Below are 25,980 nucleotides of genomic sequence, written 5' to 3'. Positions count from 1 at the left end.
GCAGAAATGGGTGTCTTTGTCACAGTTTATTAGCGTGTCCGTCGTTCTTTTATTTATTTTTTTCTCTTATAGCTATGCGAGCAAAAGTGCGTGTAATATTTCGCTGCTCTTTTCTTATTTTCTCTACTTTTTATGTAGAAGAAAGCCCCCTGCGTAAAAGCTGAATAGTGTTCTACCAGTGGAAGTGGGGTTGTTTGTTTGATTTTGTTCGATATCTTGACGAAGTAAGCAGAGCTTAATCTTGCAGGTTTTTGAGCAGAAATGCTGGTATCTGAGCACGGAGTACAAATTTATATATTTCTCTGCTCCCTAAGAAAATTTGTACGTCGTTTTCCAAGCAGACCGCGTTTAGTTTACGCAGAATAGAAAAATGAAGTTGTGTATGCTCTATGATGATCCGCCGCAGGCTTAGGCCTTTTCCCCGATCACCAGTGTTTTCGCATTCGATGTCGCATGTCTAGACTTGTTCAGTAGTGTTGCAGTTCTTCCCGCCGCTAGTATGTTGTTGGTGTCATGTTGTGCTAGCCGCGTGGCGATGTGTGGTGACCTGAGGTCTTAAGCCTTTTCCCTGCTCACCTAAGGATATTTGTGTATCCCTGTCCTGTGCTTTCTTTACGCAAGGGCAATGCGTCTGTGTATGTGACACTATCAGATACCAGACATGAGTGTCTTTTTCTTGGTTTATTGGCATATGCTTCAGGTTTTTTAAGTCAAGCAAATGTGCGTGTAATATTTCGCTGCTCTTTTCATATTTTCTCTACTTTTTATGTAGAAGAAAGCCTCCTGCGTAAAAGCTGAATAGTGTTCTACCAGTGGAAGTGGGGTTGTTTGTTTGATTTTGTTCGATATCTTGATGAAGTAAGCAGTGTTTAATTTTGCAGGTTTTTGAGCAGAAATGCTGGTATCTGAGCACGGAGTAGAAATATTTCTCTGCTCCTTAAGAAAATTTGTACGTCGTTTTCCAAGCAGACCGCGTTTAGTTTACGCAAAATAGAAAAAATGAAGTTGTGTACCCTCTATGATGATCCGCCGCAGGCTTAGGCCTTTTCCCCGATGAGCAGTGTTTTGTATGCGATGTCGCATGTCTGGACTTGTTCGGTAATGTTGCAATTTTTACCCTTCGCTAATATCTTGTTGGTGTCGTCTTGTGTTAGACGTTTAGCTTCGTAGCGATGTGCGGTGACGCTACGATTATTCCTGAGCGCTCCGTGTGTTTAATGCGTTGTCCTCTGTGCGTGCGTGCGTGTGCTTTTTTTTTCTTCCTGATTTGTGACGCCATCGTGGCATGTCTGGACTTGTTTAGCAGTGTTGCAGTTCTTCCCGCTGCTAGTATCTTGTTGGTGTCATGTTGTGCTAGCCGCGTGGCGATGTGTCGTGACCTGTGGTCTTAAGCCTTTTCCCTGCTCACCTAAGGAAATTTGTGTATCCGTGTCCTGTGCTTTCTTTACGCAAGGGCAATGCGTCTGTGTATGTGGCACTATCAGATACCAGACATGAGTGCCTTTTTCTTGGTTTATTGGCATATGCTTCAGGGCGAGTACAAGCGCGCGCAATTTTTCGCTGCTCTCTTCTTCAAATCACCGATTTTACGCATAAGAAAGTCGCATGGTGCAGCTGAGAAGAGGGTTTCTCTGATTGTTTGTTTGATTTTGTTGGGTGTTCGATATGTTGAGGAAGTGAGCTGTTAAAGGTATCCGTGAAGAAATGCTTGCATCTGAGCGCAGGATAGGAATTCCTGAAGCACGGCACCCTCAGTGTAAATTAATTATTTTGGATATGAGTCTGCTTCCCTGCATGACAAGGCTGAAATGGGAAGAGAGAAAAAATTGGAGCGCTTCATTAGTAGCGATCCAAGTAATAGGGCAATTATAGTTTCCATAGAAAGTAGAATTTTAATGGGCTCCTAAAATTATAGTTTAGTTGTAGTTTTTCTAAACTGCAATGCAATAATCATTAATATAGTATAGGAATGCTATCGTGTTCCCGTAAAGGCGTTCTGTCTTGTGCTTTGGAATGCGCGAATAGAACTTTGCTCCCAGGCTTTCCCACCTTTATGCTCGCAATGCGCGAATGGAACTTTGCCCACCCGGCTTCCGCGCCTTTTTTGCTCGCAGGTGTAGCCTCAGACAACGAATGCATGAGCATAGAAAGGGTCACGTATTACATAAGCCTGGAGGTGATGTTGAGTGGTCTCACTTATTATTTTAAAAGAGCAGTGGCAGTTTACTGTAATTCTAATGACCATGATGAGCCTTTGGGGTGAAAATCGTTAATATGCGGGGTGCTTTTTTGTTGAATTTTAATGAGAGAATCAATGTCATTAAGAGTAGGACAAATGAAATAATCTTGCGATTCAATAAATAATAGGAGTCTTTGTCGGTGTCTTCTTCAGACAGGATGTGATGACGTCACGCAGTCTGTAGCAATGCATTGACCGTTACTGGAAAAAAGTGTGACAATAGAAAAATAGTGTGTATTGTCCTGGGCAGATTTATGATGAGCACTGTTTTTGAATAAGAGGAGTGCGTGTGCTTAGAAATAGTTTGATGCTGGTTTCCTTCTTTGTTTCTTTTCGCTTTTTCCCCCCTTGTCTGACAAACATGTGCTGACATGCCTGGGCTTGTTCTGACATGCTTTCCTTCTACATGTAGTTTTTTTTCTTTTTGTACAAGGGGTTATTCTTGACGATAGTGCTGCCTTGAATGGGAGTAGAGCTATTCTTAATAATTTTGCGATTCATTTAGTTCAGAGAGTAACCGCGAGGGGGACAGGTGTGTGACTTTATGTCTTGCTGAACCATTTTTTTTTTCCTGTACAGTAAGACTTTGGGAATGAAATACTACAATCTCCTCTTGTCTATGGTGCTCTTCTGCAATAGTTTCCTATGCAATCGTTATAGAAGAATAAAGGAAATAATCTTGGGATAGTGATTCAATAAATAATAGGTCCCCTGTCTAGAGCGCACGCGTCCTTGAGCCACGCAGGTGCATGATGACGTCATACCGTGGCTTCACTGCAGATTGACCAAAGGAGCATTAGTGAAAAAAAAAACAGGGTAGCCCTGAGACAATAGGATGACGTCACGACCAATGAGAACCGCCAGCAGGGGGCGCAAGGATTCACTTCTCTCTTGGACACTGACGGGTCTCGACACGCAAATTCTGCTCCTGGCGTTGGCCGTCAGTGGAAGAGCGTAGCTTCGGTGGGGTTCTGTCTGCCTCTGATGGGGTGCGGATGTGGTTCGTCACTGGTGAATGGTGTTCGACGATGCAGGTGGATTTTGTGACGAGCGGATTTACAATGAGGGAATGCTGTGAATAGGAAAAATGATGGTGAGTGCCTTTTTCACTCTGTTCAAGTGTTTGTTTTCCTCTGTTGCCCAGCAGACGTACGATTTGTCCTGACGTGTCCTGACATGCCCCGATATGCATGCTTTCCTTTGTTGACACTTATCATCATCGTTATAGAAGAATAAAGGAAATAATCATGGGATAGTGATTCAATAAATAATAGGTCCCCTGTCTACAGTGTACGCGTCCTTGAGCCACGCAGGTGCATGATGACTTCATACTGTGGCTTCATTGTAGATTGACCAAAGGAGCATTAGTGGAAAAAAAACAGGGTAGCCCTGAGACAATAGGATGACGTCACGACCAAGGAGAACGGCAAGCAGGGGGCGCAGGAATGCTCTTCTCTCTTAGCCTCACGACCAATGAGAACGGCCAGCAGGGGGCGCAGGAATGCTGTTCACTCTTAGCCTCTCGGAGGTGGTCGTCCCAGAGGGCGCTAGGAGCGCGTATGCGTAGCGGCCGCGGAGCGGCGCCCCAGTCAGTTTCTCTCCGGCTGTCGCAGAAAGCAGACGTGCGCTCCCCGCACTCGCTCAGTTTCTGGCTGGTTGTCACGGAGAGCAGTCGCATCGGTCTGCGCTCCTGCTGTGGTGAGGTGATTTGTTGCATAACTAATGCTTTCGTCAACTTTGTTCCCGCTTTGTTTGCGATTTTCGTGCCAGTGCTGGTTGCTGTTGTCCGGGCATCCCTGGCATTTTCTATCATCTTCTGCCTTGGGAACGGCAGTAGTGCTGGCGTGATTCTTAATAATTTTGTTGTGAGATTAGTTGAGAAAGTAACCGCTAGGGGGTGCAGCTACGGGGCTTTATACAGGACAAAAAAGCATTACGAGTCAGTTTCTGCCTGACTCTCAGATGGAGCAGTCGCATCGTTCTGCGCTCCTGTTGTGGTGGGATCATTTGTTGTGTAACTAGTTCTATTTTCTTGTTAGCTATTGGTGGTTTGCATACTCTTGCTTTCCCAGCCTCTGTATTACGAGTGTTTTTCTCCTTGCATGTCCAGAGCTGTCCTAACTTACCCAGACATGCCATGATGACGTCACAGGATGTCCGGAACTGGTGCTGTGATGCTTTGCAACCTGCCTCCGTGCTCCGTCGCCCAGCGACAGTCAGCGGCCGTTCCGGACCGCTTTCTACAAGATGGCGTCGTTGATCTTCAACTAAACTCCTTCTCTCCACTCTATCTCTATCTTTTTATTTTATTTTCTACCTATTTTTTTATTTTTTATCAGCTCAAGTAGCCGGAAACTCACACAGTGGTCTGGACGTGTCTTAGATGATCCCCAATTAGTGTAATGACTCCCAGAATTATCCTAATTACTGTGGGGGGTCCCAAATTGCTCTAATTGCTAATTAATGGCGTCCAGGCGACTGTGTGAGTTTACGGATACTTGAGCTGATACACTACTACTCCCGTACACGGGAACACGACCCTGCAATCTCCCGCACTGCAAAACATGCAAGCACGTTCAACCGCTAACTCCATCAAAAGCACTGCGAGCAATTACGCCCACCCCGTTAACCACGCATTCACATGCACAAGCTCCAATGTCATATACTGCATTGAATGCGGCGACTGCTCTATGCAATACATTGGTGAAACCGGCCAAGAAATGAACAACCGCCTTACCGGACACAGAACCGACACGTCCAACAAACTCCCCAAAGCAGTCGCCGAACACTTTAACGTTCCTGGTCACAATTTTGACAACATTAAACTATATATTCTGGAAACCGGGTTTATATCCACACGTGACAGACGTGATAGGGAGTCTTATCTCATATACAAGTTCAACGCTCTTCACCCGTCCGGTATCAACAAATCACAAGGCACCCTAGCAACACTTCACAAATAAAATATGCTTTTCCCTTCTACCTCCATTATCATCTGTTATGTTCTGCATGGCCACTGCTTTCTGCATTCATTATTGCATGCCACAACTTAGTATTACAAAAAAAAAAAAACACTAAAGAAAAACTTTGCTCGTTCTGGAATTTTCCCCACGTAACCACTAACCTCCTTATCTTTCGCGATGCTTGCCAATTCTTGCCTGTTGTCCCGTTTCGTCCACGTGTTCCTGAGCCGTCCATTTTTCTGTAACCGGTCTGTAGCCTAGATCACTACGTTCACATAATCCCCTCCACACTTTAACAAAGCAGCCATTCAGTCCGGCCGTAGAAGCCCGTACGGAACCTTTCTTCCCTCCGAGCAGTTGACCCACAATTCGCATAAACCTTTAAACACGTCACACCTAACCCTTTAAATACCATGCCAATGATGAGGATTTTTTCTTCTGATTTTCTGAATGATAGATTACTTTGTTGTTTTGATTAGGAATATCTTCTTTGTAGTGGTATAGATTTGATTTCCTCTTGTCGTTCGTGTTCCGCGGTCTTCCATACATCTATCGGCACCCGTCTTCAACAAATCAGGGCAGATATCATTAGATCTGGTTGTTGGTTAGGAGCGTGCTATGTGGTGAAGTTCATTTTTAACATGTTTTCTGATGAGTTTGATTTTTTCTTCTGATTTTCTGAATGATAGATTACTTTGTTGTTTTGATTAGGAATATCTTCTTTGTAGTGGTATAGATGTTATTTCCTCTTGTGTTCGTGTCGTCCTTGTCGTTCGTGTTCCGTGGTCTTCCATATATCTATTGGTAGCTGTCTTCGACAACTCAGGGCAGATATCATCAGATCTGGTTGTTGGCTAGGAGCGTGCTATGTGGTGAAGTTTATTTTTAACATGTTTTCTGATGAGTTTGATTTTATTCTTCTGATTTTCTGAATGATAGATTACTATGTTGTTTTGATTAGGAATATCTTCTTTGTAGTGGTATAGATTTTATTTCTTCTTGTGTTCGTGTCGTTCGTGTCACATGGTCTTCCATACATCTATTGGCACCCGTATTCAACAAACCAGGGCATATATGATTAGTCCTGTTTGTTGGCTATGAGCGTGCTATGTGGTGAAGTTCATTTTTAACATGTCTGTTTTCTAATGAGTTGGATTTTTTCTTCTGATTTTCTGAATGATAGATTACTATGTTGTTTTGATTAAGAATATCTTCTCTGTAGTGGTATAGATTTCATTTCCTTTTGTGTTCGTGTCCCATAGTCTTCCGGGGTCTCTGCTGTTCACAGTTAATTACATACAACTATCAGAACTTCCCGCTATTGCACCGATGGTTCTCACGTATAGGAATATTAGACTTTCTATAATACAACTTATAATTTTGTTTATAATTATATTGATTAAGAATATCTTCTTTGATTAAATGTGGTGATCGTTTCTCGTTTTGATATGGCGTAGCTATTATTTCCCTACATGTTGGATGATTGGTTCTATATTAATGTTACGTGTTGATTCGATTTTTTTCCTTATGTCTGCGCTATTCAATTCAATAGAAATTGATTAATTAAATTTGTGTCATATTGGAATATTAAACTTAGCTTCCATAATGTGCTCGAAATTACTTAGATCTATCAGGTTCTCACGTCTCAGGCTTTTATAATAAAACTTGTAATTTTGATTGTAATCGCATTGCTTAAGAATATCTTCTTTGATTAAATGTGCTCCTACTTCTGATTCATTGAAAACCAGGGTGTCGAACCGAACCCGAACCGAAAACCGTACCCGAACCGTTATTTTTGCCGGAACCGAACCCGAACCGAAATTTTCATGACACTGTTGAACCCGAACCGGAGCAGAACCGTAAAAAATAATAGCGGTAACCGGTTCGCAACAAAACGGTTCGGACATAAAAGAAGTCAGCATAAGAGTTCCTCTCTATCCCCGAACGAAGACACATTGGTATCATCATCACGCGCCTATATCATAAATTTCAGAAATGTTCACCTAGCAGTCAGACGACGACGTATAGTAAGTATACTTTCAGCGTCTTTTCAACATGTTGAAGCGCAGTTATCCTTGTGAGTGCCGCGGCTAGCGCCCCACGCACGCGGAGCGGCGTCTACTCTTCAGAGACCAGGTGCCACGCGGACGAATGAAACACGAATGGAGTAGGCCAGTTATACAGGGTGTTTCAGTTAAATCCCCGGGCTAAATAATTCGCGAACGGGTGCACCAATCCACGAGCTTTCTTTTTTACAAGTATCTGTCCGATACCACGTACAAGCTGCATACCGTGTGAATGAGTGGGAGGCGCTCATTATTAAAATAAAAATGCAAATGAGTTTCGTAAAAAAGCGTAACTTCTAAAGCAGGCCGCTGTCGGCATTAAAATGGGTACTACCCCTTTTGGGACCTTCAGTGGACACCTTTTAGAGAAAAATCTGCCACCGAAGCGGGTCATTTGTTGCAGTAATTAATTGGTTTCGGTTTACGTTTTTTTTTTTTTTTTTTTTTTGCGGCTGGTCGCGGCGAAGCGCAAAAGGGCGTATTTCATTGGTGTAATTCATTGGTGTAAGGACGTAATTCATTGATGGATAAGGGAGTGAAAGAGCGTCCTTTTGCGCTTCGCAGCCACAAGCCGCGACAAAAATACGTAAACCGAAACTAACTAATTACTGCAACAAATGACCCGCTTCGGTGGCAGATGTTTCTCTAAAAGGTGTCCACTGAAGGTCCCAAAAAAGGGGTAGTACCCATTTTAATACCGACAGCGCCCTGCTTTAGAAGTTACGCTTTTTTACTTAACTCATTTGCATTTTTATCTTAATAATGAGCGCCTCCCACTAATCCACACGGTGTGCAGCTTGTAGGCGGTATCGGACAGATACTTGTAAAAAAGAAAGCTCGTGGATTGGTGCACCCGTTCGCGAATTATTTAGCCCGGGGATTTAACTGAAACACCCGGTATAGCTCTACAGGACGAATATGTGATCAAATAAGCGCCCAAGATTTCCCTGTACACGTGAGCAGCACAAATTAAACAAGTCAGAAACATGAGAACTGGAGAAGGAGCGTACGCAGAACGGTGCCTGTTTGATTGGTCGTGCTTTAAAAAGTAAATGTGGTTCTGCTTATTGGTAACGCAGTTGTGTCGTCGTGACACATTGCCGTTGTGTTGTGGATTAACAAGTACACTGCTGTGAGCTCGGACAGAGTAAGGCTTGCAGGCTTATTTTCGACATGCTTCAGTACAGTTTCAGATCGATTCACGCTGCGAAGGCAGTGTGCCGGCAGCTACTGTCGTCTATGTTACGCTGTCCATCTTATTAGGCTTCCTTTAAGTGTATCTTGCTGGCACTGAGCGTGTGAAAAAAGATATTCTGTGAACAGAAAGTAGCAGGACTACACCGCTTCAACAGCGTGAACTCTAGTTGCAATAAGTGTTCATCCATTTCTCATTTCTCTCACTAAAGGGCTACCTCACCGCTAGAGACGTCAATGCAGACAACAGCAGTATGCTATTAGCCACGCATTTCCTGATAAAAGCAGTTTTATGGAACATATATAACGGAAGCGTTGAACCGGTTCGCGAACCGGTTCGGGGCTGCGAACCGGTTTGCGAACCGGTTCGATTTCTGGCCTGGCCGAACCGGAACTGAACCGGAACGAAATCAAAACAACGCGAACCCGAACCCGAACCGAACCCGTATTTTTTGCGGTTCGACACCCTGTTGAAAACTTCCACTAATAAAAAATCTTCTGTTAGATTTGTGATAGCTATTCAATGCTATTGCATCAGATTTTTTGGTTAAGTTTTTCCTATTCACGCAGCGTCATAACATAATTCCTGACACTAATGATTTTAATAAACATATTTTCACTTGTACTTTTTGTGCATGACCCTTCTTTGCATGTCTCTGCATGTAAACCGCTCACAGCACACCTGTTGTACCGGAAAAATTTCTGAGGGAAGTCGGCCCAGGTAGAAAAATGACGAGAGAAGTCGTCCGAGGCTGAAAAATGTGAGAGGGTAAGCGCGCACGCAGCCCTCTCCCCGCTGATAATCACGTGGACAACCCTCCGCACACGCGCCGCGCGGGGAAATATACGCGCAGGGCTCAGGGCAGGGGTGCCGTAGTTTGGACACCATGTTAATAGGACCCCACCTCCTAATACTCCTTATATTATTATTATTATTTATTGGTCCATCAAGGGGCCTTTAGGCCATTACATGAGGGAGTGAGCACGTATGCAACACACTGGCACTGTACATCAAACAATGAACATAGACTAAAAAAACAAGAAGAAAAAAAAAGCCAGCAGACAGAAAAAAGATTATAACAAGGTGAAAAGCAAAGAATATATCTACGTTAGAGAGCAATGATGTGCGTGTACATGGAGCGACAATGGTCAAGTGAACTCGGCGATTAATGCGTTGGTAAATTGGATATGATCCGTGAGTTCTGCAATATGCCGTGGGAGTCTATTCCAATCTGATGATGTTCGTTGAAAGAAGGATGCCTCGAATGATGTTGTACGTGACCGAGTTAGTAGTACCTTATGTTGATGGTCAACGCGGCAGGAAAGGTAAGAAGGGGAGCGGATGTAACTACTGCGGAGCGCGGGAGAGTGATAGAACTTGTGAAATATATATACTTCATCATGAAGTGTAGGCTCTGCACGAAAGTCTTGTTCATGTTAATTGAACGGTGATTTCAAGCAGAGTCATGCAAGTGGCCCGGTCGACCTCTCAGACTTTATCGTTCCAGTCTGTATTGAAGCCTAGTGATTAGGAAGTACATCGGCGGAGGAAATAGCTGAAAATATATTACAATTTTTTGTTTGCGTTTTATCTTCAAGATTGACCATTTCGAGCACTGCGTTTCCTAGCAATTTTCAGGCCTCGTATCTTCGTAAGCATTAAGGTCATGCAGTTAATTTTTTCTACAAGAATTCCCTATGTGCTGCAGTACTGTTATTCTATCTTTGAGGTTCAAGGATCTGCATGTGTGCGGATAAAAAATCGCAAAGTTGCCTCCGTTCGAAAAAATTCCACTTATTCGGCGCGTAACTGCTTTTCTAGAAATACAAGAAGGTTAACATGGGTGACATCGTTCTGCTCGTCTTTAAACGCTCTTTCCGTTCATATAAAAGAGATTGTTGGAAAATCTTGTACATACTTCCTAACGTGCGTTTAGCGAAGGGTGGTAAAGCAAAAACGCGCAACTTCGGTTGCGTACTTTCCATATTCTCCCAATCGTATGTAAATTATGTCCCAATGTAAATTATGTCCCAGACTTCTGTCCATCGGAGGTCCGCAGGACATCTTATGAGGAGACACATGTTCTGGACGTCGCTCAGACATTGGTCGTTGTCTGGGGACGCCTCAACCCACTTGCAGACACTTTATAACCCTAGCAAAACGAACACTGCATGCCAGTTCCGTCAAAACATGCGAGAGGAAGAAATGAAGCAAATACTGTATGATAATTTAGAGCTGATCCGTAAGCTGTAACTGGAACACAAGATTATATGTCCCAGTGAGTCCATGCAAGTCAATGGTTCGGCAAGAAGCGCTTGGTTCTGCTAGATGAAAAATTCAGTTGCCCTAAATGGTACTAAGATCCCAAATTAGTCCGGTAACTGTAATAACTCAAGGTTTGGGAGCTGCAGACAAAACCGAAGAAACTGGACGCAGAACAAGCGGGAAAAGTATTCCTCTGCAAAATATAGCATGAACACATAAAATGCGAAGATGAAAAACGACATCACATAGCATGGCTCCATGTTATCATGTACCTTACACCATACATTGTCTGCTTGAACAGCAAAAAGTAAATAGTACGATCTTTAGATGAACAACGATATGCCAGAAAGGCGAGGGTAAGTATAGAAAAACTAGCATGAAGTAATTTGTGAAATTTTTATTCGGTAGCGGCATTGCGTTATTTCTGGAGACGCAAGTATTGCGCTACTTTCCATTGGAGTAGTGGGCACTGGCATTTCTTTATTCACTATCGGTAGTGCGTATAACATTGAGAAAGACGGGACGTGAAGGAAGCATGTCATCAGCGTCCAGAGTCCATTTAGTCCACACTTTATCCCGACACAAAGTTGTGGAAATATTGCAACGCGTGCAAGAAATATTTTTCTTCTCTTGGGATGTGCTTGTAGGCGCACCCCTGAAAAAAAAACGAAAAACGAAACGTGTAAGTTGTTGTCAGTACAGCGACATCAAGTTTCATGATCCCTGCCAAGTCCCTGTTGTTCTAAACTCGGTGTGAAGTTGGAACACTAGAGAATATCCAAAAAACTGAGTCTAGCGAATCATGTCAAGCGGGACAATCTTACTACGGAATGAAGACTAGAGCTTGTGCTGTAGCAACTGTATGTATATTTGACCGAAAGCTGCATCTGAACATAACCATATACGCAGTTCACCTGTGACTGGATGACAGTACAAATACCGACAATTTAGAGGGACAGCTCATATAGCATAAGCTCATGTTAAGGAAACGGTGTTACTCGCTTTCTTATGATGTTCAGCATCACCGTGTTGATGATGGTAGTGATGGTGAAAGGGCATCACCGTGGAAATATTTTAGACAAATTGACAGCCAATTGTATTATTCAACAATTGAATTTTATAGCCAGCGCGTTCGCTCTGTTCCATCACTGTCAGCAGCTTTGTGTGTGTAAAGGGATCAACCATGCCATGTCAACGTTATCCCTCTTACACACCCGCGTAACATACGCTAGTGTGCGCGAGCTCATATTGATGTCACCTTAATATCAAAACCTGATGCGAGTCTGCTATGTGTGTTTCTCGTAAAAGCTAATAATCGTGAAATGTACAAAATGACATCTACAGGTAACTTCCAGTGTAACACAACTCTGGTCTCGAAAACGGTTAGGAGATCTGAGCTACATCTTTACATTGAAATATGCTGTCGTAGAAAACGTCAGTTAAAGACCTGTCACACTGGTGCGATATGAGCGATTTTTATCCGAGCGACAGCCGGTGTTCAATGCCCTGCCGTGTAGAACTTCTGAACCTGTGGTGAGACACACTAGCTCCAAAAACGTTGTGCAACTTCGTATTCGAAATTTAAAAATTATCTCCGATAACTTCTATGGGATTCTTTTCAGCAGCTGTCGATGTGTCTGCCCTGTTGCAGTTGTAAATTTCAAGTGAACCTCTGAGCACACGTCGATGAAACTTTTCGAAGAATCGCGAAAAGGGGAAGGTGGTACGCAGGTAGCTCACTCTGTGCGCCCTTTGTGTGTGTGTTTGTGTGTTTGTATTCTCGTCTGTTTTAGCGCTTTTAATATGTGACAATTATCTATTATCAGTGCCTAAGGAAAAGGATGTGGTACAGGCTCAAAGAGCGAAGAAAAAGGGTGATTCTCCCACAGAATGCAATGTAATGGTGGCGAACGCGCCTGTTTACCGCGTGCGACGATTGCAGATGTTTCAGAAGATATTCAACGCCGCCGCGCGGCGCAGTCGTATGGCATGCTTCGTCCGACTGCTGGATGAAGTCTGCAGTCACAGCGATAAAACTAGTCTTACGACACTGGTCCCGCTGTAGTGTTGCGGTGGTGTCGCCTGAGGGTAATGCTAAGTCGGCGACATCTTCAGACACTGACGCTAGAGGATAACAGCTTTTGACTACTTGTGTCGTGTCGCGAAGTGTTAAATATCGTGTTGTACCAGTGTGACAGGCCCAATAGTTTCCATCATGTTACTTTTTCAAAAACAAACTATTTACCCCAGCAGCGTCAGCCATTTTGTGCACATGGCGACCGTAAAAAACAATCGTTCCACCTACCCTGAAACTCTGAATTACACGGGTGACGTTCACGTTGAAAGCAGCAAACTCGTCCTTGACAAGGAAGAAAATGTAATTTGTGTTATAATGTAAAGATAATAATAATACTCGTGGCTTTACATCGTGAGACAACTAAATGAGCTATGCCACAGTGATCGGTCTGCGGATTAATTTTGTGCGCCCACCTGAGGTTTTTTTAATGTGCACTGTAGCCTCAGAACACGGCACACCGTATTTAACGTTCCTCGGGGAGGATGGCGCGCCTAAGCATCTTATACATTGCCACCAACTTGCTGGCACGCTTGGTCGGGTTCGAACTCGCTTGGGATCAGAAGGTGGACACGCTACCAATTGATCCACCGAAGACAGAAATATACGAACGAAAGGATGGAAAGAGGATAATAAACTAATATACCACAGAAAGGACAACAGGTCAAACACCAATTTAGATAAAATTGCTGTTCCCATTATTCCTTATGTTACAAAAGTATTCCTTTTGTCCAAACTTCTCGCTGGTGCATTTTGTTTTGCGCTGTCGCCACCGATACCATCCTGCTTCCATACAAGTTGCATAACGACCGAGCACATGATGAGGTATGATGCTACTGATAAATCCATCAAATCACCATCGTAGACGTAAACACCACTTACACGCGCACGGTGGGGGTGCGTAGGGATATCGTCGACGCGAAAGACCCTAAACTCTTCACTTGACCCTATAGCGTGAAAAAGTGCACCTGCGCGCCTGCCTACACTGTTGAAAACGACTATTACTTCGATCATTTCGCCTCGTTCGACTTAACATGAACCGTGATTATGCATTGGATAGGGATTACAAGAAGGGAAGACGCCAAAGCTAACCGAAGCGTAAATAGAGTATGTTTGTTTAAATTATAACGATATTCGTCATTCATAACACTATTCATAACATCAATTATATTCATAGGTGTAGAATAAGTAATTTTACACAATCTTTATAATTTTCTATTGTCGTGTGCATGCTTCTCTTAAGGGGGCACTAAAATGCAAAAACAAGTTCACTTAAAGCTATGTTGCCCGCTATGATAATTTCGTAGTTGTTATCATAATTCGAAGCTTTGATTTTATTACGAAGCTACAATCAAAATTACACTGGGCTCTTTCTTGATTGGGCGCTAAGCAGTGAACGTTGCTTCAGGTCGTGCGTCGGTGTTTTTAGCCCGTGTTGCGCGTGCACGTGCGTGCCACGCCAAGGAGCAATCCCGGTGAAAAACATTATGCGCGTTGCGAAGTGGTCTGGCTTCGCTTTCCCAAGGACTTGAAGATAAATGTCGTCAGTGAAACATTCGCGAGAACTGTTGTGAGCTACAATTCAGTGAGTCGGTACTAAAAAGCGCACCACTGCGCTTCATGCCGCGCATATGGAACACTACGATCGAACCCGTTCCAAATCCGCATGTCCACGATACGTACGATACGTATGCGCGTGCTTCTCCTGCTGTCTCATCGGATGTCGCCAATGTTTGCATCTTGGGGATCCCATTCATTGCCGCCAAAACGGCTCTGTTTTTATAGCGTTTTTCTTGTAAACAGTAGCGTTGTGTGAACTAATTTCGTTTTAGTTGTACTGACTGAAACACGGACTTTCATTTGAGAGCAAGTTGTTTTTTGAACCCCTATAAATTCATACTATGAAAGGTAGCCATAATATCACTAATGTCCCAAATGACCCTAAGATTTCTGGTGTTATGACACTGTGGCAGCAGCAGCACTAATGTTCCAAATGACAGTCGCCAGAAAACAATGGGGTCACGCACGCGGAGGCTCGCGGAACACTGGGTGTTGTTCCATTAGGACATACTTTTCGCGCTTTTGAAGCCTATGTGCTTGCCTCATTGCAGAATCCGAAGCGTTACACGTACCCAGGGAGCAAGATTGACAAGGGCTAATTTACTATATGCCTGAAACATGTACGTGAGTGAAACGTAAGTGAAACAATTTGAGTGTCTGCTGGATGTCGTAGCAACAACCCCCACATCCAAAAAGCACCACAACCCTGGAACTGTTCTGGGCGGTGAATATGAATGTGGTAAAACAACGTAACCGCCGGCTCGCTTGTGGACGAAATCCATGATGAAACAAACCTGAGCACTTGTTACACGATTACATGAACAAACTCAACCAAGTTTTATGTTGTTCATGTTCCTATATTTGGTGTAGCCCATACTCAGGCATGTTTCACCACTTCTCAGCTGTTAGGCTACTTTATTTCATTAATGTTAGTTCAGCGAAAATCCACGTGAAAGTAGCAATATCAAGCTCGAAGTGATAATGTAGGTCTAATCAATAAACTGTGAACAAGTACGTTATACGACTTGCGACTTTCTTCCGTTTGGGGTTTTGGTACAGAGCTCTGGTACAGAGGGGTACAAGAGTACAGTGCACACCTGGTGTAGAGGTGCGGATTACATTTTGTATATTTATTTTATGCTGCGCGTTGTATAGAGGGCAACCTTAGCAGTATAACTGCTGGATCACGAGAGCAGAACAATCAACCGGCGAAAGAAATTCTACATTTACTTCAGGACATCTATACCAACACAGTATGAATGTTGAAGTGTTGCAGTAAATTGTTCGACTAGCGGTTGTACCGCGCGAGTAGAAGCGTCTCTACCACCACGTTTCTACCCGAAAAAAAGGTATGAAATTCGGGGGAACGCACTTCTACCCTCAAAGGTACGAATGTACACCTTTTTTCTTCGTGGAGTGTAACTATGTAGAAAGGTAGAAAATTCAGCGAACAGGTAAGAAAATATCAATGTAAGTGCCTCAGCCGATATTTCGAAGGGATAAGGTTTTGTTTTCTTTTTTCTAGGGCAGCATCGTCATCATTTGCACATTATTTAAGTGGCTAGGGATGAGATGTCGAGGGTTCATGGATATGAAGGAGAGAAAGCAACCTTCATGATGCGAGAATTAAGGAGAACTGATTTAATGATATCCCATCGGGTCGAAGCCTCTGCAGCTCGCGCCAGGTGAAGAAGATCGTGGTGACGATGGCGACGGGCCGCTCCAGTTGCCATTGCATTGGAGGAGCAGCATGTCCATTGCTTGATGTGGGCGTGCATGCGTGGCCCCAGGTAGCGGGCTGCGATGAGCTTCTGTGTGTCCTGGACTCCAGAATGAGACAATACGTGGAGCATGTCAAAAACTTGTCGACGCAGGGTGACTGGAACAAACGGTCGCGGTGTTCCAAGTGACACGTCGCACGCTACAGCCGTTACCGCGCCGGGGAGTAGCAAGTCTTGGAAGTGGAGTGCAGACCGTGCATCGGCGCTGAGCTTGGCCAATTCCTTGTCCGTGCGTTGCTGCTCAGCCACAGCGTCCAGTGTGAACCTGGTACTGAGCGGCCGGTGTACGAACTGAGAGAGAGTGTTGACGCGGCTAAGAGTGTCGGCTACTGTGTTGTCTTTGCCGCAAAGGTGCCTGACGTCCGTCGAAAACTCTGAGATGTACGAGAGCTGACGAACTTCCCGAGGGGCGTAGTTATTGCCGGAGGATACGAAAGCATAGGTGAGCGGCTTGTGGTTCGTGTAGATGGCGAACGTGCGGTCTTCGAGAAAATTTCGAAAATGCTTCACCGAGAGATAGACTGCAAGGAGCTCGCGGGAAAATGTTCTGTAACGCACTTCCCTGTCCTTCAGCTTGCATGAGAAGAATGCGAACGGTTGTCATTGGCTGGAGACTTGCTGCTGGAGGACTGCGCCGACGGCAGATGCCGAAGCGTCTACCAGCAGGATGATCGGGGCGTCGTGGACTGGGTGTGCCAGAAGACTACCAGTAGCCAAGTCACGCTCAATCTTCTCAAACGTATTCGATGGCGGCTTGCGTCCAGGTAAGTAAGGCGATACGGCCTTTGGTAGTAGCAAGCAGCGATTCCAAAGGGAGGAGAGTTGTTGCACAGTCAAGAACCGCCTGTAAAAGTTAGCAAAACCGAAGAACTCCTAGAGCTTGCGTGCGGACAAGGGTTGTGGGAAGTCCTGGATCGCTTGGACCTTTGCGGGAAGTGGGGTAATGCCGGAGCTGGTGATGAGGTGGCCGAGGAACTCCAGCTGCTCGACCCCGAACTCGCTCTTGGCGGCATTCACGACGATACCGTTGAGGCGAGTCAGTCGTTGAGGCGAGTAAAGAGAGTGCGGAGATGGGCGGCATGCCCTTGCGGGGTTGAACTTGCTATCAGCAAAGAGCACGACCAACGAGACGAGATGACTAGCAGATATAAACGAACACCTGGGGAAGTATTCCAAGCATGCAAGATTTTGCTATATACTTGACCTGATACGTGAATTTATTGTTGACTTAATACGTTCACTTTAGAGCCGGGAAGTTCAATTTGCTTTTTTTTATTTTTCGTACGTATGGGAGAGTTTGTTTGGGTGCGGTATTTATTTATTTATTTATAATACTTCTGGCGCAAGCGCCATAGAAGGAGGGACATACAAATGCAACACTAAACTACATCTCTAAATTACAAAAACAACCGAGGGCTGTGCACTGCCCGTATACTAAATAGGTAGCAAGAGGAAATAAATGCACTGAAAATAAAATAAATACAAGACGAAAGGATGGACATAATCATGGCTCCCGAAGGAGTTCAGTGATGCATGCTACAAAAGAAGAGTGCCGCAGTCAATAGCTACCTGTGGCAAGCCATTCCAGTTATCAATGGTTTTGGGGAAAAAAGAATGCCGCAAGCAGTTGGTCCTAAAGCGGTATTGCACCAAGTGTTTAGTGTGCTTAGTGCGACGACTACCAACGTTAGATAATGTTAGATACTTGCGTTTTGCAATACAAGTCTCGTCATTAAGTATGGACCAAAGGAGTTTAAGACGTTGTATTTTGTTTCTAGCATGGAGGCTCAAGATTCCTGCCTCTTGGAGCATACGAGTTGGAGAATCGAAACGAGAATATTTGTTATTTACAAACCGGATTGCTTTCCTTTGAATTAGCTCAAGTTCTTTTATCTTTGCTCCTATCTCTGGGAACCAGACGAGAGACCCATAGTCAATAATGGAACGTACTAGTGTTTCGTAAGCAATAAGCTTTACCTGCCGATCGGCATTACTAAGATTTCTCCTCAGCATGTAAAGCTTTCTACTGGCCCTACTAATGACTTCAGCTATGTGTTGATCCCATTTCAGATCCTCGCTAATTGTAAGGCCTAGGTACTTGTGTTTACCGACCTTCTGTAGAGGCCGCCCACTGACGGAATACTTGAAGGGAAAGACATTTTTCTTTTTCGCTGTTATCTTCATGTGGACGCTTTTTTGTGTGTTAATAGACATCTGCCAAGAATCGCACCAATTCTTTACAGAGTCAAGAGAAGATTGTAGGCATTCTTGGTCTTGATGTGAACTTATCTCTTTATACAGCACGCAATCGTTTGCGAAAAGCTTGATATCAACGGAAACTACGTTTGGCAAATCGTTTATATATAGGAGGAAGAACAAGGGCCCAAGGACTGATCCTTGAGGGACTCCAGAACTTACAGTAGACGTACGAGAACGTGAACCATCAAAATATACGAATTGCCGCCTTTCAGTGAGGTATGATTCTAGGCATGATATGAGTTTACTATTTTTAAAAACGGAGCGAAGTTTTAGGAGTAGTTTTGAGTGCGACACTCTGTCGAACGCTTTCTCCAGGTCTAAAAAAATCACGTCCATCTCTTTAGAGGAATTAATAGACATCGCAATATCATGTACAAACTCGATGAGTTGGTAAGTTGTTGAAGAACGCTTTCGAAAACCATACTGAAGTCTGCTTAACACAGAATGTTCTTCTAAGAAACCAGACAAATGACAGTATACTATGTGCTCAAAAATCTTCGAACAACTAGACAGCAATGAAATAGGCCGATAATCATTGACTGATAACGCTTCAGATTTTTTTGGAACTGGTATTAGCTTTGCTAACTTCCAAGCTCGAGGAATTTGTCCTGAATCGTATACCTTCCGGAATATTAACTCTAAATAAAGTGATATCCACTCCGCATAGCGCTTTAAAAAGGCATTTGGGATACCGTCAGGCCCTTCGCTCTTTTTCGTATCTAGGCTGAGCAGGAGGGACAAAATACCAGGCGAATTAAAAGACACATCAGGGATTTGAGGGATTTCTTTGTCGTTGACATGCGATGGGCTACTGTTGTCGTCAACAGAGTACACTGAGACGAAGTGTTCATTGAAGGAATCTGCAGTGAGGGTCCTACTCGCAGGTATTTGATTCATGCTTCTCCTGTTAGGAGTGAGATAACGCCAGAACTTTTGTGGGGAACTAACCATAAAGTCCCGCAAGGTACTGTTAAGGAATGTATGTCTATTAGCCCTAAGCGTGTTGCGGAGCGTTTTCCTCAGCTCTCGTATAACTACGGTATCAGCGTGACCCCTTTTAGTACGCCTACTTATGCGACGCTTAAGATGGATAATCTCACGCGTAACCCATGGCCTCCTTCTGCCTGTTCGCTTCCTCTTCAAAGGAACATAAGACTGCAAACAGAACTTCACTATACCAATGAATATCGACCAAACCTCATCGCTGTCGAGTGCAACTACCATTGTAGAAAATCTGTCAAATTCTAAGGCTAGATGGTCAATAATTGCAGTGTCGTCGGCTGTTCCAAAATCATGAAAAGTTACATACTTATCTGGCCTCCTATGTAATACCAAAGAACAATTAAGCAGGACAGCCTTGTGATCAGATATGCCTTCGATAGTGTCACATCGGAAATCCATCATGGTTGGATTAACGAACATCAGGTCAAGCAAGGAAGATGTGGCTGATGTAACTCTCGTAGGGTCAGACACTACTTGCTGCAGATTATGTTTGAAAGCAATGTCAATTAATACATCAGCACTGTGTCTGTCCCCACAAGTACCTCTGGTAAGGTTATTCCAGTCTACACCTTCCAGGTTAAAATCACCGCACACAATTATCTTCTGATTATTTTTGATTAAGTCACTTAGGTAGTCATTGAGCGTCTCTAACACAGATGGAGCGGCGTTAGGGGGCCTATAAACAACTCCTATAATCACATTTCCAATTGCTGTGTTTAATTTACACCAAGCACTTTCTAGACTAGTAGGAGGGAGGACAGTGAATTCTAAATTTTTCTTAACCAACAGTGCAACACCCCCTCCTCGGGATGACCTGTCCTTCATAATCACAACATAGTCGTCAGGGAATATCTCGTCCGAACTAATATGGTCGGAAAGCCAAGTTTCCGTAATAGCAATAATATCTGAATTGTGTTCAATCAGCATTGCTTCAACATCAGATTTTTATTTACAACACCTCGCGCATTGAAACATAAAACAGAGAACGACATAGATTCACTTAGTTTTTTTCAGTACGTGGCCTTACTGAGGTTTCTTTAACACTGTTTGAGTGTGAATCAAAGACGAACTGCTTATCGCCTATGATAAGCTTATCATACCGAAGCCGGTACTTTTCATTTAATTGTTTAGCATGCTTGATAAGTTCGCTTCGGGCTTTACGTACACCCGCGGAAAAGTCCTCATTTATGTAAATATTAGTTCCTCGTAGCTTGTTAGAGTTAGATAGGACGCTATTCTTGAGCTTGTATGATAGAAAACGAACAATGATTGGCCTGCTCTTTTGCTCCCTGAACTGGCCAACTCTATGAGCTCTTTCAATGTCATTTTCCAGTAGGGTTATGCCCAAGTGCTCATGGCAGAGATTTCTAACTTTGGTTTCTGATTCGGTCCACAACTCGGACGGAGAATCAGGCAGGCCTATGATAACTAAGTTGTTCCTCCTCTGGCGGTTTTCTAGGTTATCCAGTTTAAGGTCAATTAAATCGACCTTACGAGTGAGGGCTTGAGTCTCTGACTGTACGCTTTGGGTGCTACTGATAATGGCAGCATCAAGCTCGGAAACTCTGGCAGTTAGTGACGTCAGCTGGCTTTCAGTAGCTTTTTGCTGCTCTTTGATTTCCGTTATCGCATCATGTAAAGATTTTTGCCCTTTCTCTAAACGACTTAGCGCCTCGAGGATCTTCTGTATGTCAGTTGGACCAGGATTCTCTTCAATGTCGCCGTCCAAGAGAATCAAGGACGTCATATCATACATCACTTTCAACAGCGACAGGTACAACATGTGGAACCGTCTAAGCAAAGTGGGACACGGAAGCTCCAACAGGAACAGGTCATTGCTCTTTGTGAGACTATGAGAGTTACTAACCTGTAGAATGAAGCACAGAGGATTATTCATCGTTGCACTCCAGAAGGAGCAACCGTGCCCACTGATGCCAGAAGCATAACTGCAGCCTTTTATAAGTGACACTGGTGGCACCACTGATGTTGTTGATGATAGACTCGTGATAAGAAGTTCATTCATACAAACGACGTAGTCGTAATCGGCCGGTGATAACGCTGGATCTTTCTTCGGGGGCAGCAAAACGTGTGGCAGGCAAGATAAATTCTGCGATGCTACGTAGACTGAGGACTCCGCTCGAGAATCATGGACGTACACAGCCAGGTTTGCAATAACCTGTAGAATGAAGCACAGAGGATTATTCATCGTTGCACTCCAGAAGGAGCAACCGTGCCCACTGATGGTATTGGTATTGATTGGTATTAGAGAGGGTCAAACGTGACCAAATCAAAATGACAAGAAAATGAAAGCGCGCTACGGGCCCGCCACCTCAAAAGGCATCAAAGTTATCGCCATGAGGTTATCTATTTTGGAGCCCTATGGATTTCCAACTTCTTGTCAAAATGATGTAAGGGAAGTTGCTGTGTCACGAGGGTGTACGCTTCCGAAGTTCCGCTGGAGTATTATAGCGGCAGCGTGTTTTCAAAGTAAAAATAAGCAGATGTCCAGCAGTTAACTGCACTAAATCTGTGGAAAAAGGACGTAAAATGTACAGTGCACCCTGGGATACTGTGCTTTTCGAAAAATGTCATCGGCGTAAATGAAATTGAACTAAGAAGTGTAGGCACTTGTTATCAAATGTCGCGCTCTGCACTTATCATATTGAATTGTGAGTGACTGTATTAACATTGTCAACTCCTAATGTGAAAAGAATATCATTGAAGTCACCACCTTCGTCCCAAACTAAAACGAAACGAATGCATGCGAACGATCCTCAGACTGCAAAAGATTACTTCGTAAGATACTGCCTGTACAATTTCTTGCGCCATATCTCAAACGTTGCTCGTTATCTTTGTTACTGAAGGGTGAAATTGACCACGTTGTAACGGAACATTTCGCGCAGCAAAGTATGGCGATTTCAAAGCGCAACTCAAACGAAACGAAACATGCACGATGTGTGACGAAATCTAAACTTTATCATAAGAAAAGTACGTGCGAAGTATTTGTTGAAGTGCCTGACTTCTTTTGGGTGCCTGCGCTCCCAGGCGAACTCACCTTGGTTGTCGTTTAAGCCAGAGTTTATAAAGTTTTGCTTTGCTCCAATTGAGCACAATTTCGGACCGGAAGTTCGAAGACCCAGCATGCGAAGCGCCATTTGTCAACTTGAAAGCCACCCATTCCGAGCCACTCCCGAGTGCTTCGACGGTGCCGATAGAGTAGTATCGATACGGAGCGATTACGGCCATCGGGAGGGTTATCTTCCAGTTTTGGTACTCCCATGTCGGCTTTAGCGATAGCGCTCTTGGGGTATTGACTGTCGTTCTTGGCTGCAGAGCTGAGTCGTCTGAGAACGAGATGTCACGGCCTCAGCGAATTTCGCAGCAGGAGGAGAATCATGCGGAACGCCGCTCGTTTTGGAAGCAGACGACACATCAACACGTTGACCATGGAGCAGAAGTCTCGCAGTTGTCGTCCAACGCACGACCAACACGAAATAATGCTGCAGCCCAGCGTTTTGACGCCATCCTACACACAATTAGACAGGCAAATGGAGTGAACGGGATTAGCCGCGATATCGAGCTCCAGCGGAGGGCATGTCAAGATGGTTGACAAGTGGAGAAAAATGAGTTTCAGGCTAATCTCTCTTCATGCTGCTGATCTGTGCAAGGCTGATAGTTAAAGGGGCACTAAAATGCTTGCTAAAAACAACTTGCTCACAACTGAAAGTTCGTGTTTAAATTAGTACAAATCAAATAAAATTAGTTCACAAAACGCTACCGTTTAGAAGAAAAACGCAACGAAAACCGAGCAGTCTTTGGCGGCAACGAATGGGATCCTGCGGCGGCAAAAATTGGCTGCATCCAATGAGACAGCAGGAGAAGCCCGCGCATACCCATCGAGCGCATGTGGATTTGGAACGGATCCGATCGTATAGCTTTTCGATCGATTCGCATTGCATCGAGTTCGGATTGCATCGAGCTGGAACAGACCCGATCGTAGTGTTCCGTGTATGCTCGGCATGATGCACAATGCGGCATTTTGCAATATCGATTCACTGAATCGTAGCCCACAACAGCTCTCGCAAATGTTCCACTGACAACATTTATCTTCACGTCCTTCGGACAGCAACGCCAGTCCGGTTTCCAACGCGTGCACGCGCATATTCGACTAAAAATACCGATGCACCAGCTGAAGCGTCGTTCATGCTTAGCGTCGAAGAAAGAAAGAGTGTGGTATAATTACTATTGTGGTTTCGAAACGGAATCAAAGTTTTGAATTATGATAACAAGTACGAAGTTAACATAGGGTGAACTTGTTTTTGCATCTTAGTGCCCCTTTATGTGTAGACTTTGCGGTGAAGCATTTTGCTATTTCGCCAAAATATAAAAGTTAGGCGCTCAGTGCCATCAATCTGTTAAGTCTGGTATGTATAGCCGACACGCGAAGTAACTTGCAGCCATCTCGACAGCTTTCGCTCCGCTTAACAACGGGGCTGAGACTGTCGTTGCAGCCAGCGATACCGTAGCGTATTGACGACGCGTTTGGAGGGCAAGAAATGCCAAATTGTCATCGCTAGCGTTAGGTTGTGTCAAATACCACGTGCACACGCTCCCGAACGACACGTTCGCGCTACCGACCATATCGGAATAGGGCCCGTGGAATGACACACCAGGGGGTTCCTCGCCGGCGTCCTGCACATACAGGGTGTCCCAGGAAACGTGTCGTTGAATTTTAATGAGAAAGCTCCGCCACATAGAATTGTTCGGTCAACGGCATTTGTTCTGACTACGTTTTTGCCACCTCCTGATGTGCATCTCATGTAACCTAAGTTTAATTATGTAAATTTTTGCGAACTGAACTCGGAAGTTTGCCAAGTAAACGTCACTTTTTTACTCCATCAATGTGAAGAGCGTGCCGAATTTACTCAAATTAATGATAATTGACAGTAATATTAGCGCGCGACGAATTTTTCAGCGAAATCATTGTCAGTCCGACGAAAGTAGGTTGGAAACCAGCCCACACCGGCATGGTAGAAAGAGATAACACAGACATAGCTTATCGCGTCCGGCTTCGCCTGGGACCATACCTTCCCTCCCCAAATTTCAGGAACTGTCACTTTTTCTACTATCACTCTGTGGGCTGGGTTTTCAACCACCTTTCGTCGGACTGCCAGCGATTGCGCTCAAAAGGTCCTCGCGCGTTATGCTCAAGTGCCCCGAGAAGCATGATGTTGGGCTATTTTACCTGGTAGGATAGATCATGAACATCACTGTCAATTACCATGAATTCGAGTAAATTCGGCACGCTCTTCATGTTGATGGGGTAAAAAGTGACCTTTACTTGGCAAATTTCCAAGTTCACTTCGCAAAAATTTGCATAAATAAACTTAGCTTACATGACATGCACATCAGGATGTGGCAAAAACCTAGTAAGGACAAATGCCGTTGACCGCATGATTCTAGGTGGCGTAGTTTTTTTTTATTACAATTTAATGACACGTTTTCTGGGACACCCTGTATATCCTTCTCATGTGATCCTGGAGTCATTCGATGCTATTCTCGTCAGACGAACGTTGCTCTGCAATTTGTTGCCCACGTGTTACATCGAGCTGTGCTCTTTGTACTACGTCTTGTGCAATCGCAGGTAGAAAGCTTCAGGAGTAAGCAGTGTCGGAAATGACAACTTTGAGTGACCGCTGAGACAGAGAAACACCCTGTGATAAGGAAATTGCTTTGGAAATTGCTGTGTGTTTGATTGCACACTTTGGAACACCGTGCATCGATACGATTTTCCGTGCAAGGATTTTATGAAGAACCTGAAATGTCACGTTGCTCCTCAATGTACAGTGCATCTATTCATTTGACACCAACTGTCTAGATATAATTTTGGCCCATATATGGCATCGCATGGGGTTGTGTATAAAGTGCACGAAGCTGCTCTACGGTTGCATCACGTTGCGTCTTGTCATAACATTTCCAGATTTCTCACGGTGATGTTGCTTCCCCTTCAGGTAGCGGGGAAAGCGCCAAAGTCCCATGCTCGAAAGAAAATCCCAAAACATTTTATAGTATATTTTCCGGAGGCCGGGATTCTTTGCCGTCGGACGTTGCCCGTGCACGAGGCACATCTGGATGCGCGGCAGTTGCTAGAAACAAGGCTGGCACTCGTCTTGCTCTGCGTTCACGCAATGTTCACTGGCCCTACCAACGGGACTCGTGGTTGGTGTCCCGGGTTGAGATGTGGATGCTGCGGGGGAATCTGCATATCAATTCCTATAGCTGAACCGTCTTCGCCCACTGGATAGGATAAAGTAGGAAGCGGCTACCAATCGCACCTGTGATGGTTTCGAACAACATGTTGTTACACCGAGTGCGGGAGAAGTGAGGAAATCCTCAAATTTTGGAAGGAAATGCTATGTAGACGCACGGTGGGGTGAGGGACAGGATCGGCTCGCCGTGGTGACTTGGCAAAATCGTTAACGCACCAACTGAGGGCGTGGACACACCACGAAGTAGGACAAAAACCGTCTGTATGGCTGTTTTATTTGTTGTGCTTGTCTGCGTCGCGATTTTGCT

At 44.3% G+C, this 25,980-nt stretch overlaps 1 long non-coding RNA gene across 1 annotated transcript in view; it reads right to left on the bottom strand.

Annotated features, from left to right (window-relative positions):
- Positions 1-13,055: 13,055 nt before the first annotated feature.
- LOC135370718 (uncharacterized) overlaps positions 13,056-25,980 on the bottom strand; it is a 38,362-nt gene continuing 25,437 nt past the window's right edge. Inside the window, exon 4 of the long non-coding RNA XR_010415437.1 lies at positions 13,056-13,087. This is a non-coding gene — a long non-coding RNA (uncharacterized LOC135370718). The remainder of the gene's footprint in view (positions 13,088-25,980) is intronic.

The sequence above is a fragment of the Ornithodoros turicata genome, chromosome 1, assembly GCF_037126465.1.
Source record: "Ornithodoros turicata isolate Travis chromosome 1, ASM3712646v1, whole genome shotgun sequence".
NCBI classification, from domain to species: Eukaryota; Metazoa; Arthropoda; class Arachnida; order Ixodida; family Argasidae; genus Ornithodoros; species Ornithodoros turicata.
The sequence above is the reverse complement of the archived record's forward strand: the minus strand, read 5'-3'. Positions and strand labels throughout refer to the sequence as shown.